This window comes from Cyprinus carpio, chromosome B13 (assembly GCF_018340385.1).
Source record: "Cyprinus carpio isolate SPL01 chromosome B13, ASM1834038v1, whole genome shotgun sequence".
Classification (NCBI taxonomy): Eukaryota; Metazoa; Chordata; class Actinopteri; order Cypriniformes; family Cyprinidae; genus Cyprinus; species Cyprinus carpio.
In genome coordinates this window covers 10,008,446-10,025,399 of record NC_056609.1, presented here as the reverse complement: position 1 = coordinate 10,025,399, position 16,954 = coordinate 10,008,446, and the positions used below count along the sequence as shown (strand labels likewise).

Here is a 16,954-nt window from a genome sequence, read left to right as displayed (position 1 = left end):
TTTACTTTAGACAAATGAGCTTTTCAACTTATTGCACAGCCAACAGATGGTTTACCAGTTGCATTGGAATTGAGAAACTTAAAGGTGCTGTACATTTATGTTGTTTATGTATCACAGACTCTTTTCTTAAACAACCAGTATGATGGTGATGTTGGAGTTTATACTGCAACCTATTGGTGTGGAGGCTGCATTGTGGAAAAGCAAAAGTTATCAGATATCATTGTAGAATACCCTAGGAAAAAAGTAATATACAGTACAGGTCAAAAGTTTGGAAACATTACTATTTTTAATGTTTTTGAAAGAAGTTTCTTCTGCTCATCAAGCCTGCATTTATTTGATCAAAAATACAGAAAAAAAATGTAATATTGTGAAATATTATTACAATTTAAAATAATTGTTTTTAAATTTATTATACTTTAAATTATTATTTATTTCTGTGATGCAAAGCTGAAAATTTTTTTTAGGATCATTATCACATGATCCTTTAGAAATCATTCTAATATGATGATTAATTACCAAAGTTGGAAACAGTTCTGCTGCTTAATATTTTTTCAGAACATGTGATACTTTTTTAGGATACTTTGATTAATAAGACAGTAAAAAAAAAAGAAAAAAAAAAAAAGAAGCTATGTTTTTAAAATATAAATATTTTGTAATAACAATATACACTACTGGGGTGCGTTTCCCAAAACCATAGTTTCTAACCTGTTAGCAGCTTAGTTGGTTGGCAATGGGAAATTGCATTGCAACCAACAAAGTTGCTTACTTAGTTAGCAACTATGGTTTTGGGAAACGCACCCCTGGTCAGTAATTTGGGGTCAGTAATTTTTTTTTCTTTCTTTTTTAAAAAAAATAAAATCAATACTTTTATTCAGCAAGGATGTGTTAAATTGATAAAAAGTGATAGTAAAGAAAATATATTATTAGAATATATATTATTAGAATTTTTTTTATTTTTAATAAATGCAGTTCTTTTTAACCTTTTATTCATCAAATATATTAGACAGCAGAACTGTTTCCAACACTCATAATAAATCAGAATATTAGAATGATTTCTAAATGATCATGTGAAAGACTGGATGTTACATGTGACACTGAAGGGTGGAGTAATGATGCTGAAAATTCAGCTTTGCATCACAGGAATAAATTATTTTTTTTAAAGTATATTCACATAGAAAACTATTATTTTAAGTTGTAATAATATTTCACAATATTACTGTTTTTTTCTGTATTTTTGATCAAATAAATGCAGGCTTGATGAGCAGAAGAGACTTCTTTCAAAAACATTAAAAATAGTAATGTTTCCAAACTTTTGACCTGTACTGTATATATATATATAATACATTTATTTCATACTAAGTATAGTTCAAATCTATCATTTTGCTTTAGACTTACTGATATAAAAATTAAACTTTAGTTGGAGTACCACTTGTGCACAATGCACATTTCTTAGTATTAAACCTAAAATGTGTTTCAGTGTCACTATTGATGTGGATTATATGCAAGACATTTAAAGTGTACGTGAAGTATACTTGCAATAGTTCCACTTCAGCACAATCAAATATACTTCAGTATTTCTTTAGTTGGACCTCAGCACTACTTCCACACAATGAAAGTGCATTAATTACACAATTAATTGTCCCAATGTAATTTTATTGAGCACATAAAGATGTAAATGTATTTGTAGTATACTTACCGTGAAATAATTCCTGTATTTCAGTTACATTTTAGTATATTTACTAATTGATCTATCTAATTAGATAGATCAATTAGTCTAATTGATGTTCTGGTTATGGTAAGGGCCATTTAGTCTGAGAAGACTCTGGTTGTGTTTACTCCAGATTTATTTGCAGGTGTATCTGTGATTGCATGCTGTACCTGAGGTCAAAGTTCAGCTGCAGCTCTTAATCAAGCCACTGTTGTTAAGACATATCTGATGATGGCCTACGGGCCCTAGGGAATGACTTTCCCATCTGTGAAACAGGAGTGCGAGTGGCCTCTTAGTTTGTGTGTTGGGGGAACCGGTAGGAGCGATCAAACATGTAGAAGCCAGAGGAACGAGGGGGTTGTAAGCGTCTACAACTCCTTAACTATCTTACCTTCCCCCAGCAGAGCCCCAGTTGGTTTGCTCATCTTGCTGTGAAGCATCCGTTTGATGTCCTCAAGATAAACAGGGTTATTTACAGTGCCGAGGACTTTTATTCAGGGGCCCCTTTCTGGGCTGTCAGGCAGAGGTGTGTGTGTAAGCGTGGGACAGTGTCAGAACCTTGTTCTCGATTGCTGTGGTCAGAGTAGTCATATATACACATGATCCATCAACGCTGACCTTAACCTGCCCTGTTGACCACTAGACACTTTGTACACTACATTTTCTTTTCATTTATAGAATAATGAAAGGGCGGCATAATGACTGGATAGTATTTAGCATGACCTTCCCTTTAATCAGGATGCTCAGCAAATTAGAGCAGACCTCAAATAAGCACCATAACGCAACCACACAATGAGTAACCCATGTGACAATAAAGTGTAATCAGACTATGGATAATAAAATTTTTAAAGACAGCATGTAAATATTCAGTCTTTAGTCTTTAGCTTAGTTTAACATTCAGAGTTGTTCAAAGATCTTGAGCTTTTTGCCTTGTCTTTGACACCCTGTTTCCTTTCTGTGGCTGGTGCCAAAGGCATTTCCACCAAAGGGTGGTTCTGGGCTGGAAAAATAGACTCACCTTTAAAACCGACTGGAATTTTAACCTGGAACCATTAACGGCGGAGGCCAGAAGAGGGGACGGATATTGTCCTCACCAAGGACAGTGATGTTGTACAGCTAAAGCTAATTGTAAATCAAACAGACAAATCAAAACTAAACAGTACATAATTTACAGTGCATTTAGTAGCAACTAAAACAAACAAACAAAAAAAAAAACATGATTTTAAGAGTAGTCATAATGTTATGAGAATAAAGTTGTGATGCTTCAAGAATAATGTCTTAAGCAGACTTCTGCAAGAAAAAATTCAATACTTTTAAGAATTCTTTCAAGAATATAGTGCAATATTACAAAAAATTGTAATAAACACAAACATATTTAATAAAATACAAAAATAATAAAATATTTTTTTTTATTCTTTAGGATATATATATATAAAATTACAATATATATATATATATATATATATATATATATATATATATATATATATATATATATATATACCGGTATATATTGTAAGGTTTTTTTTTTTTTTTTTTATTTACAGTTATTTGCACTAAAATAGCATTGTAAAAACAAAATCAACCCCATTATAATAAATGAAGTGCCAGATTAGAATTAATTAACAAACACCAAATTTAGGAATTTTGTGCCTATGCCAGTTACTTCCATCTCATCTGAGCTCAAAAAACTGTGTTGCTGTATGTTTATTTGTGGTAAGTTAGTTAAGTCTGTTATATCATCATTGACTCCCCAGACTTTATCAGGGGCCAGTGGTTGTAACAGTGAGTGCTTGGAGATAAAATCAAGCATGTTTGCAGTCTCCAACCCTATATCTACTGTACCCCAGCCCAACCAATGCCGCAGGGGAAGAGAGTGGGGTTTAAGCTTGGTCTTTCACAGTCACAGGTGAGCTAGTGTGGGGATTGTGTTATCAACTAACCAAAGTGCACTATAGTAATCCAGGATTAGAGCACAAAGTGACTGTGTGCATGTGTGTTGCGGCTTTCTTTTTATGTGCCAACCCACTAGATCCCCATGTTTGCCTTCTCTCAGTAACGCCTCTTACTGCGGCAGGAACCTGGTAATTGATCTTAATCCACAACTGAAGTTAAAGATGGAAAATTTGAGACTTTGCTGCACAGTGTACACAGATAATGAAAAAATATATATTTGTTTTGTTGGCGATAGGTTACCAAATGGAAGTGATGGCAACTCTTTCCCTGTTAATCTTGATCCCAGGTACAGGTTGAGTTGGTGTTTGTTACTCACCCTATTAAACATGATATAAATCATTTATAGCAGTGTCTCATTATAATACTCATCTGTTCGTGGAAGACAGAGATTCAGCTCAGCACCTTTGTCTTTTGGCACCTGATGCCATAAGTTACAGACTGTCGAAAATGTTTGGCTAGGGTTCATGGGTATCTGTGACATGGGAATGGAATGAACGTAAGAGAAGAGACATGAAAGATACACAAACACCTGCAGTTTTACTTCCATCACACACATGAATAAACTCTCATGCACACTTGCAAGCCAATGTCAACAGTTGCTAATGACCTTGTGTTTTTCTATTCTGATGGACAAAGTGATCTTCAAGGGGCTTAAATGAATAGTTTAAGAATTTATTTATTCACCCTCATGTTCCAAACTCGAATGCTGTTATTTTCATTGAACACAAAAGTAGAAATGTGTTGAATGAATGTTACACGTTGGTTGCAAGCTATTAAAATAAAGTAAAATGGTTACATTTTATACATCTTTAGGACTTTATAATAGAATGACTTTAATCTCATAATGCTATTACATGCATAATTTAGATTTAATTCTCAAAATATTACTAACATAATCTCAATATTTTGCATCATTATTCTTGTAAAAGGCCTATTATAAGATTATTCTCAAAACATCATGACTTTATACTTTCATTATTAGTGTTTTTTTTTTACTTGTTTGCACTACTAACAGCATTGTACTACTATTATAATCAGCAATGCACCATGTTACAGTTATTTGACAAACACCAAATTCCTATTTTTGTGGCGATGCCAGTCACTTTATTTTCCCCTTTTGTTTGAGTTTAAAACATTCATGCATATATTAATACATACTTATATATTCATACTTAATATTAAAGGAATTAAATGAATAGTTGCCCCCAAATACTCTATTTTTTATTCACCTTCGTGTTCCAAATTATTACTGCTACTGTATTTTATAATTGAAACACAAAGTAGAAATTTGTTAAAGGAATATTATTATTTTTTTTGGTTGTCAAGTACAAAAACACACCAAATTAATCACAAAAGTGCATGCAATGCTGTTTTGGTGTTAACTGATGGGCAATTGAAGGAATAAAAACTTAAATTTGAGTTGGTCTTTTTTAGAGATTAGCAACCTTTGATCAATATGAACTGTAATCTACTCTCAAGTTCTACTAAGGAAACAACAGCATACGGTTTTAACAGCATGAGGAATTTTAATTTTTAGAGTCCTTTTAAAACACCAATCGCATTTACTCACTCTGCCAAAATGATAGTGTCAACAGACTGCCTGTTTAACTCTCTTACCTCCTCCATGCATCAGGCTGTTGTGTTTATAGTAAAGTGACTTCCGAGAGTCTGGCCGCTCACATGAACTCTTACTCCTGAAGACTAAACATTGCTGTCTTTGTTAGAGGTTGGTGATTTTGCCGTCATGGCTGACACCTCCACCTCTCGCTGTCTCTGTGTGATTAGTGGTGTGTGTTAAGAAGGATTTCCCCACGTGTGAGGCCCAGACGATGGATTGGGGAGGACTCCACTGAGCACCAGCGGTGGGCCCGTGTGCTTGAGCAGAATATATTGGCATCCCACATCTAACCTGCATTGTGCATGTGAGGTGCTGTAGGTAGAGGGTTCAGAGCAGCCGGTCAGCAGTCGAGGTATTTGGTTCAAAGTTCTGCATGGCTGATCAGAGGGACGGAGAAAAAGAATAGGCCACGATGTGAACAGGGGCCCACATTGTTCTGTGCATAACAGGCCAACAGCAGATGGTGGATGAGCCAATATGGCTTACATACACACACACACACATTGACATGAGTATGCCGGATGTCATATATATCCAGTATACTGTCTGTCATGCAGCCTGCAGGAATTCAGAACCGGCAATTGAGCAAGACTTGCTGGGAGCCTTTTGCAGTTAGATGTTTTTATTGGATTACGAGATTCACACTGAACACTTTCAATGTTTTGAAGTTTGATTTTTCCTGGACTTCATGTACTAGAGCTTAAAATAGCACCATTCATGCTCAGGATGTTGTATTTGAATAAAATGTCAATTCCCATCTGCTGCTCAGTGATGGATTTTAAGAAACAAAAAAATGAAAATTATGTCATTATTTGTTCACCCTCATGTTGTTCCAAACCTCTAAGATGTACTTTTTTTTCTATGAACCACAAAAGGAACGTTTACACCACTCTTTTCCAAACAATGGAATTAAATAGGGACTTTGATGGCCAAAAAAAGCACCAGTAGTCTGTTTAACTTTTTATTTTTTTTCCAGTGTTATCAAATCTTAGTAAGACATATGATAGCTGTGTAATTCAGAATTAGAATCCACATCTCTGGATATTGATGAGACATGCAAGAACCAACTGATTCTTAAATTAATCTTTAAAAAGACTAGTTTAAAGGAATAGTTCATCCAAAAGTGACAGATTTGTCATCATTTACTCACCCTCTTGCTCTTTCCAAACCTGTGTGAGTTTCTTTCTTATGTTGAACATATAAGAAGATATTTTGAAGATTGCTGGTAATCAAACAGTTGATGGTCCCCATTGACATCCAAAGTACTTCTTTCCCTACTATGGAAGTCAATGGGAACCAAAAACTGTTTGGTTCTTCAAAATTCCTCAGAATATCTTCTTGTGTGTTCAACATAAGAAAGAAACGTATAAAGGTTTAGAACGACATGAGGGTGAGTAAATGATGACAAAATGTTCTTTTTTTTGGGGGGGGGGGGGTAAACTGTTCCTTTAATAAGTTTAATAGTTGAATAAATGTGATCTAAAGCTTTTGCAAATCTCAAAATGGATGTCCATTTTTCATGTTGTACTGTTATAATGTTGTGATATCTTATATTTTTAATTAATTTATTTTTTTATGATTTTTTTTTGTTATATTTTTAATTTATGTAAACATTATTAGTAGTATAGAAATGTTATACAATACATGCCATTTTTCATTTATCATCCATAACATCAAAATCTGTGCATCCCTAATGTCTGGAGCTCTCCTTCTGTGTTTCACTGAAGAAGAAAGAAAGAAATATAGCTTAGAAACAGCATTTAACTATTCCTTAAGTTTAATGCCAACACTGATCTCTAACAATAGTAACTAATATATGTAGCAGCCTGAACAAATATGAATGCAAGAGAACTGTTGTGTTTTTATGTGCTGATCTTTCAGTTACAAACTGAACAAAATGGAAATGCAGAAAATGCAGGTGTGCATATCACAAATCATGTGGCCAAAAATACAGGGACAGTTTAGCCATTAGAATTGTTGGGAGGCAGCAGGTTACTTGTTTTCTCTGACAAGCTTTCTGACATTCTGCTGGTGAAATGCCTGGAGGGCATGTAGAGGCCCCTCACAAACTGGCCTGTTCCTCTCCATCGAATGTGAGAGCCTCAATATGCTAATCTCTGAGAGGCTCTAGACAAACAAGGCCTGTTCCCTGTTTATTTATGTTGTGTAATAGTTTTTTGAGTGTGTGCTTACACATTGTATATGCAGAAGAGTTCACAGCTCGGTGCGAATAAGATTTTCACCCTCTTCCCTTGAGAAATATTCAAAAAGCATATTTAAAATATTTAAAATCACCAGTAGTGTGAAGCGTAACACATGGAACTTGATTGGCTCTTTTGGAATGTTGAATTTCATTCCATCATCTTTACACCCACTACATACTGACGCTGATGTCTGCAGTAGCGCTTGGCACCCGCTCCAGGTCTGGTGGAGAGAGGGCGTCCTGGCCAGTTGTGCTGGCCGGGATGGTTTATGCCTTCGGTGAGACAGCGTGTTTAGATTCCAGGGTCCGGGTGGCACGCAGTGGTGTAGGGTGTCCCGCTCGGCCGGCTGAGAGCTGAGTAGTGTCTGGACATTGCCAGAGCTTCCAGTGGATCTGATGAGCAGATGGACAGAGCAGTCTTGAAAGATCAACACTGATCCTTAGACATGCAAGGAGAGGAAGATAAACTAGAATGAAAAAAGAAAAAGATGGGGTTCATGGGGTTGAGGTGTGTTTGTGTGTTTTGTTGGAATGTGTTCTGGGAAATGGCAGTGTGTGTGTTCTTGCAGCATGTGACAGGAACTGAGCTGAATCAAACCTCTCCAAAGCACAGAACATCTCAGGATAAGTACTTCCCCTGCTTGAGATCTCCATGGCAATGTAACATTTGTAAGTCAAATAAACACACATGAGTTCTCAGTATTATGTTTGCATTAAATACTACAGTACATTCATCATTTCAATTGGGTTTGGTGTCTTTTAGCATAAAATCGTATAGGAAGCTTTCATCCAAAAATGAGTCTGTCATAATTTCTCTTCCCTAATGTTGTTCCAAACCTGTATCACGTTTTTTTTTTTTTTTTTTTAATTCTTCTGTATGACTTTTTTCATGCAGTTACAATTCCAAAAGTAGCTTGAAAAAAGCACACCAAAGACTATAATAACTATTAACAACACACAGGAACACTATCGCTGGAATCTCTTTCAGAACTTTTCCAGCGAGTTTTTCGTAATAATACAAATACTGACAGCCAATCAGAATCCACCGAACTTGATTTTAAATTAACATTTAAAGTGACAGATGACACAACTGCAGTGTGTGCTTTTAATATACAATATTATTGTCATAGGTGTGGATGCTAATATGATTTGAAAGTATAACTAACATGAGAAAGAGTAAATGATGACAAATGTTTTATTTTTCAATAACAAAGCAGGATTTTAAAAAAGAGGTGGGTCAACTTGTGATTTCAAAAATCCAAGATGGCTGCTTTTTCCACTGAATTTCTAGTATCCATCAAATACTCCATCACAGCTTTCTCTAGTTCAGTCAAATCAGGTGTAAGTGATGCAAAACTGTTATTCATATACTGTAAATATATTTACCCTGGTATAAAAGAGTAAAAACAGTAGAAGTAGAACCTTCAATTAAAGTTTGTGATGTTTGTGACTCTCTGACTATTTGGTTTTGTGCCACTGAATATTATTTTGAGGTGTAATAGAGAAGGGTGTTGAAAAGTTCTCTGTCCTCGTCAACAGGCCATAACTTTGGAACTTTGGCGTAAAGATCCGAGTGCGCCGCAGCAGCAATTTACAAGAACATTACACGTGCCTCATGTTTGACTATTTGGGTTTTGCTTCAGTTTAGTCTCACTTCACTTTAGTTCCCAAATGTAAATATTAGATGAATAGGAGTTAAAACACCATATTTACCAGCTTTGGGTTTGGGGAACAGAGGAATGTTGGTATTTCAGTCACTCTTGACTCGCTGGATGCTGTTCTGTGTTTGTGGCTGAGCCTGTTTCTCTCATTTGAGTTCGTAACATATAACAGAAACACAATCCTTTGTGTTTTCTCCCTTTTATTCCGATTTACTCTTTGTTTGGGCATGTCATCCCTCATCAAGACTAGGTTTATTATAATGTCCTGTTTTGGTTTATAGATTTGTACATGCTGCTGATTGGGGAACAAACTTGAGGTTTCCGTAAGGGGTGAAGTGGTGTACAATTGCCCCAAACCTTTATAGGTTTTTTACATCTGCTGAGTGCTGACTGTTTTATTTTTTGTAAAACTTTAAAGTACACATACATTCCACAATTTGGAAAGTACTCTACTTCCTTTGTGGCACACATGGAATTCAGATCAGGGGAAAAAAAACGTAAATTGCGGGAACTTAGCTTATCATAAAAATGCATTTTACCATGGAAAGATATGTTTAGTTCTTGTTTTTCTTTGCAGGATATACTCTTTCATTAGGGTTGCAGACATACTTTTCTCATTAGATAAGATTTGAGTTGCTCTACTAATTTTTTTGTTGTTGAACCAATTTCTGTTCCAGTGGTGTTAACTGATTTTAACTGCCCATCTATGATGAAATGAAGACAACTTGGAAATGTTGTAAGTGCCACCCTAGTGAAAAAAATATACTAAAATGTATTTGAAAATTATTTTGTGCTAAGCATACTACAAATACATATTTATGTGCTTACTAAAATACCCTGCAATTGTACTTTTGGTAAACTGGTAAACTTTGTGCTTAATGCACTTTAATTGTGTGTAAGAAGTGCTGAGGTCCAACTAAAGATGTACTTAAGTATATTTGATTGTGTTAAAGTGGAACTATTGCAAGTATACTCAAGATACACTTGAAATATCTTGCATTTAAAGACCATGATATTATACAGAGATCATACAATCCTTTTTAATAGTGAAATTTAAACACATTTTAAAGAAATGAAATACATAAAGAAATACTCCAAATAAAGTTTAATTATAATTTTATCAGTAAGTGATGGTCAGTGTTTTTGAATTATACTTAGTATGAAATCAATGTATTTTAAATAAATATGTTTTTCTTTTTTTCTTTTCTCTTTTACTAGGGCAGTAATATGCACTTACCAGTAATTTACCAGTAATTGCTTATTTACCAATAAAAATTCTAGACATATTCACAGAAAAAAAAAAAAGAATTTGAAGAAAATCAAAATGATTCAATCTAGTTGCTGTGAAAACCACCTTTTGGAATTTTTAAGAGTGAACTTCCAAATTTTGTTTCCGCCATAAACGCATGACGAGTCTAAATAATGACTGACCAATTTGTACAGTAGGTAGGAGTTTTTTTGGGTGTACTTGAAAGCAGCATAGTTCCACGTTTACTGACCACAAAATTGTTGCACTCACCAATTCTGTCACTTTTTCTAAGTCCTCATTACCACCATTTTTGTGTATTGCTATATGCAGTGTTTTTTTTTTTTTTTTTTTTTTTTTTTTTATATACCATGCATAATATGTCCCTGATTGCAGCTTTATTTCAGGTATGGTAGAAATATACAAAGCAGCCCTTAAATATAATCGTCTGCCTAGTAACCCAACATTAGTCCTGTTAACAATGCCGGCGCATGGCTATCCTAATGTGTTTTTAGCTGTGTAATGTTTATTTCAATAGTTCTGCTTTTGTAATCAGCCGACAAGCTGCATTTATTTGATGGCCACTTTTGACACACTAGCCACGGTGTGTGTTGAGAAGCGCTGGCCAAACGCCAGCCCTGTAACACACATGGTAAAGATATTGAGCTGCTGCCTGTTTATTTCAGCAATGCCACTGAAATCTCCTTTTCAGGCTTCTGTTTTAATAACTCTTGGCATGGCATGCCTTTTTACCCTCAGTAACCCAATATCAGCGGACGACGGCTCTCTGAGCTCTCATCGCACTTCATTTTTTCGCTCTTGGCCACAGCGTGAATGGGAGCGGTAAAACCCTCAGCGTGGAGGTCCTATGGGAGCTCAGCAGTCTGCAGTTTTTTGCTTAACCAATGTGACAAAGCTCAATAACGGATTTGTCTGCCTCGAGTCTTGTGAGAAAATTGACGCCATGTTGGGGAAACCTCCCCTTTTTAAGTCCGTCTTTAAATTTATTTTTAAGAATGTGTGGTAAGTAGCAAAGCTATACAGATTGATTGGTATTTATGAAAGGAAATTTTGCTGTCCGTTTGCAATTATGATGTCAGCATTAATAAACGTGTCATTTCATCATTCTGATAAACTGTGTTTTTTCCTTTTAAGCGAGTGTACTTTAGGTCAGATCTTTTTTCAAAACAGACACACTAATCTTGCCCTTTTAACACCGTGTTCATATACAGTTGTTGTATTCAGCACTCTCAAAGGTCAAAGGTGGGCTCACAAGCGTATGCATCGCAATTACAATTGTCAAGGCAAAAGCATAAAACATCCCTTAGGCTTCCTCTAAAGTGTCAGATTTTCTGTTCTCCAGTAGTGAAGGTGTTGGTTTAACCTTTCCCTGACGGCCTTTTTTCTTGCGTAAGTAATATGTTTGTTGCTTTGGAGGTTAGGAGGTGCAAGGAAACAAATTTTTAAATCATGCTGCAGTTAATATAAGTAGGTAAATGGTATTTAATACCTTGTACACACTTTTTGAAAGTTTTAAGTTTTTTTTTTTTTTTTCATTTTATTATGTTTGGAGGGGCTGTCTAAGGTACAAATAAAAAATGGTAGCACTGTAAAACAACAATTTTAAGTTATTTTTAGTTGTGCTGAATAAGCCCAGACCAGGCTTTCTCCACTGTTACTACCCACACAACCTGTCTTCTGACACTCATCCTGCTTATTGGGCAGAGATCCAAATTCACACCGGATATCTTCACACCATAAAGGCTGTTTGATGCTTTCTCACGGTTACAGTGAGCATCTGACACTCTGCAAACAGCTCCGAGGTTACCGGGGACATTCAGCATTCCCCTGGTTAGTTCATTGTGGGTCAAAATTTATCATAAATTTAAATAATTGCTTTATAAAGTGGCATATGTAAATGTTTAAATGTCTTTTTTCACATTTCTTCACGGTTTCTTCTAGACCTGACTGTAACATATGCATGTCCAGACACACGCACACATATTCTCTTTATTTCATAGCACTTTTGCTACTGAAGTATTCTGTAATGACTTCAGCATCTGTGAGGGCTGGCAGGTGTTAATGCAATTCTTTCTTTATAATCTGCATTTTATTTGTCGTAGATAAGATGACCTCAGGGCCAGTAACAGAGGATTTTTCCGATGGGTGTGGATAAAAAAATAGAATTCAGTCACTCTCAATGGCCCTATTGAGATTCCTGATGCTTCAAATCCCTCCTGTTTCTGGTAATGAAGTCAAACGCATGTCCTCCTGGCTTTGCCTCCCTGATTCATTGAGCATGGTCCAACAAAGGTTCAGAGAAAATAAAAGCCAACCATGTCAGCCTAAGTGAAATGTCAGTGGATCTCAATTCAGACCAGCAAATTGGCCAATTAAAGAGGAAATAAGGCAAACTCTATTTAAACCAAATGCCCCTTGCACTTCCTGACCACACTTTTACTGTACATCATGGCCCAGAGAACTTCAGGCCTCGATGAATCATCTAACACTCCTACTTTGTTTATTTTAATCTGGTAATTCAAATAAATAGATATGTAAGTGTGGTGTTTGCAGGATAGTTAATAAATATTTACAGCTTGACCTTAATAGAAGACGAAGAATGCCAATTAAACAAATATATTAAAATAAAATAAATCAATGATCAGCCTATTATTTTAATATAAAACTGTAAATAGATAAAGTACTAAAACACTTAAAATTCTTAGTTTATCAGTTGATCCCGTGTGTGAACGCTCCACTTTTATTAACAAAGCAATTGCTTTTAACAAGCAAATTTTTAATTCTTAATTTTAATTACTTTATTGCTTTGCGATTAACTGAAATTAAGTTTCTCTTTTGGCAAATTAAATAAAGTTTCAAATATGTTTCTTGTCAATTTTGAAAGTGATTTATATGCTTAATTATTCATTTAAGTGCCACTCTAAGTCCTCCATAAAGTTATAAGTTGTTCAAAAAATGGTTGTTCTGTTGAAAAGACCAGCATTGATCATCAGCAACATACTGTATGTTATATTTTGCACACTTGTCTCTAGCAAGGGATGCTGGTGTGCTGGTGTCCCCACTTAACAAGCTTAACCAGTAAGACTTCCTTGGTTATGCCAACATTGCTGACCAGTTTGAACCAGAATACACAAGCCCGGAAATTTATGATGTCCCACATTGGTCTTTTCAGCAGACCAGTCAATGGTAATGGCTCCTTTGGGCGTTTCTCAGATTCCTAATCATGAATGAATTTCTTTAGGGCCAAATTTCAATCGATGACTATCTAAATCACCCATTTAGATGGAAAAACAGCCAAAGAAAATTCACGGAAAGATTTATATGGCACTCCAATTCTCCACTTCACCACCCGGTAGGAAAGCTTTCTTCTACCTAGAATGAAGGAGATTTTTTGATGTATATTTTTTCCTCCTGGGAGCAATTTGGGAGAATAATGGTGAAGTCAGGGTAATAGTGGTTTTTCTGGCATCATCACAAAAGCGTCTTTGTAGTGATCTCCTGTAAGTGGCTCACCGTAATTATTTAATCCTGGACGTAATGGCACACTTTTTCTGCTCCAAGGATTGTTGGGGAAAATATTTCTCCACCTAGCCACATCTTGGCATACGAATGAATAAGAGCTCTGCCCAATTCAGGCTTTCTGGGAATGCTGCAATTGGTCAGAAGTACAGTACACAGGGTGAGGCATATGTTGACTTGGCTTACAACCGTGTGCCCTTATGAAAACTCTCAAGTTATTTTCTCAGCCTCCTAATGTTGTATGTCTCCTTTCTTATTTTTATAAGCAAAATACTGTGTTGCTTTTGAGCCTATTGTATGCGCGTCACATGTTTTTTATTGACCGGTAGGTGCAAGTGTAGTCAAGCATTTGCCAAACTCTTTCAGCAGAGAACTGGCTGGTGTGCTTCTGAATCGCCGTTCCTCGTGGTATGAGGTTAGCACAGCAGCGGCCAAGAGCAAGAATGAAAAATGACTTGTGCTATGATCCTTTTTCAAACTGTGACTGCAGTTTAACGAGGCAACAAAGCGGCGAGGGATCGTCGTGAATGGGTCAACTGTCATCAGTGGGCAGATGAGAACAGACGCATCGCCGTTCGGCTCCTGTAACCGGGCCTGCGCTCTCTTTGGAGTGGGAGACGTCAGTCATCTGGATTCCACTGGGTTCAGCACGGGTTGGGGTGTGTGATGGACTGTACGTTTCTCTAGGTTTGAAACTTTTGTGGACCTATTGGAACTTGATAGGGCCTTTGTTTAAGGTTTATTGGTTCCCTTAGGATACTGGAGGTGCATGGAGCACCACATCCCTTTTTTAAAGAAGTCAACTAATCTTCTCGGCCTTCTGGAATTGCCACATAACCGTATTTTTATTAAGAGACCAAGAGAACTTACATTTGACAAGGTTATATATAACAGTTGTGAAAAGTCATGAAATGTGTGCAGTGATTTTTCCAGATTTCAAAAGGTGTGGGGAAGACTTTGTTCAGCTTAATAGACAAAAGTGCAAAAGTTCATTTCTTTTCTTTTGACCACCACACAGCCCAAGGCAGAACTAGTTTACTGTTGCTAAAATTGTTGATCACAGTTGATGAATTGCTGCAACCAGAATCATAATTTTTCATAACCAATCGTGTATATTTTTTGTGACATGGCACATAAAAATTGTTAAAATTCTTAAGTATTGTTAATCCAAAGTATATTTGAATGCTGAACATCAAACTATAGTTTATTTCAGTTTAGGGCAGAATTTTTTTTGTTTAAGATGACTTTTTTATGCCTAATTTGCACTTGTGTGTCATCCATATAGGCTACTAAACACTAAAAGGCATAGCGCAACCAAAAATGAAAAATCTGTCATCATTTACTTATTTTCATGCTGTTCCGAATCTGTATGACTACTTTTGTGTTCTGAAGAAGAAGAAGAAAAAATATATATTTATATAAAATTGATAAAAATAATCTAAATCAAGTGTTGGTAACAACCATTTGACTTTAACTGCATGGGGGGAAAAAAAACACTGAGACATTTCTTAAAATATCTTTCATGTTCACCATAATAAAGTCAGGTATGGGACTACTTGAGAGACAACAAATAATGACTGAATTTTAATTTATGGGGGAACTATCTTTTTTAGAACATCATAACGCATCACAGAAGTAGTGCTGTGTTCTTGCACTAAAGTTGTCCGTATCTGAAAGGCAGTCCATGCTTTGTTAGCCCAACATTTCCTGTTTTATTCATATCCCTATCTCATCCTTTGCTTGGACTTTTGCCATGCTGCGCTTGCAGTTTGGAGGTCTGGAAGCTGAAACATTCATTCTTGGGCACTATGGCATGTGCTCAGGGCAATCAGAGGACAGAGCGTTTGGAGAAATTGGCAGATGATAAGGGGAGTGGAGTTGGCAATGGATGGGTATTTTGGGCTGTGTGGTATTCTTGAGGTTATTCCTGGATCTACGTATATAACAGAGCTGAGATCCTAGGATAGTATCCTGGCTGACTTGAGTAAGTGTGCCTAGAAATGGTTGAAATGATAAAATGTGTTAAGTTAAGTTAAGTTAAGTTAAGTTAAGTTAAGTTAAGTTAAGTTAAGTTAAGTTAAGTTAAGTTAAGTTTTGGGTTCAGTGTGATCCTTTTTGTGATAAAAAAATACCAAAATATTACCATTGGATGCTATCATTGCACCATTGTGCTGCCACAAGGTCTATCCTGTACTGGAAATTTTTTTGAAGGGAAAATTATACCAAGAATTATTAAATCTATTTGGATCATCATAGTTCAATATTCAGGGTGCAATACTATGAAACGAGGTGGGGCGGGTGGCTCGGGTGCCTTCGTGTCAGCATGCAACAGAAGATCTCCATTTCCTATCACTTTCCAGTCCTCTTGCATAAGGCCGGTAACAGGTGGTTGTGATATGTGGCTTGACATTAATACTTTAACTGACATAGCACTGCCTAAATATTTAATGGAAGCATTAAATGTTCCTTGTGTTTATAGTTCAGTGTTGTTGTTGTGTGTAGCACCACACACTCTCTCACACAAACATACCCTTCTAGACACGCATAGTTTTACACCTAGAGTCCTCTAGGCATCATCACATGGGGTATTTTTGACGCCCCGGCTCAGTTCGCCTTTGGATGAAGGTTGTCTGCAGAGCAGGAAGTGGACGCAAGTCCAGAATGCGTCAGGAATCAGAACACATGCTTCCACGTATCTGTGTGCTTGGTTTCGGCTTTCACTTCTGGGCTTTAAGGCTCTCCACACCCAGTCTACCAAAGTGTCCACTCATCCTACTGCTGGCTGCGCTGTTGCAGTTTTTGACACGTTATCTGCTTCTTGCTGCCGCTGCTTGCCGTGACTCTGTAGTGATGTATTTTTAGCCCCGTTTTTGCCTTTAATTATTGCAGCCACAGGGAGCTTGGTCCAAAGAACTGTCATGAAATTATTATACAACTGTGTTGCTTAGCAATAAAGCATTATAATACACTTCTTGAATAGCTCTGCTAGTATAAATCTTAGCAGGGAAAGGCTTTACTGTGG

The 16,954-nt window shown here is 36.3% G+C and overlaps 1 protein-coding gene across 31 annotated transcripts in view; it reads left to right on the top strand.

Annotated features, from left to right (window-relative positions):
* Positions 1 to 16,954, top strand: part of col13a1 (collagen, type XIII, alpha 1) — a 95,118-nt gene that overhangs the window by 21,288 nt on the left and 56,876 nt on the right. The gene's annotated exons all lie outside the window — the stretch shown is intronic.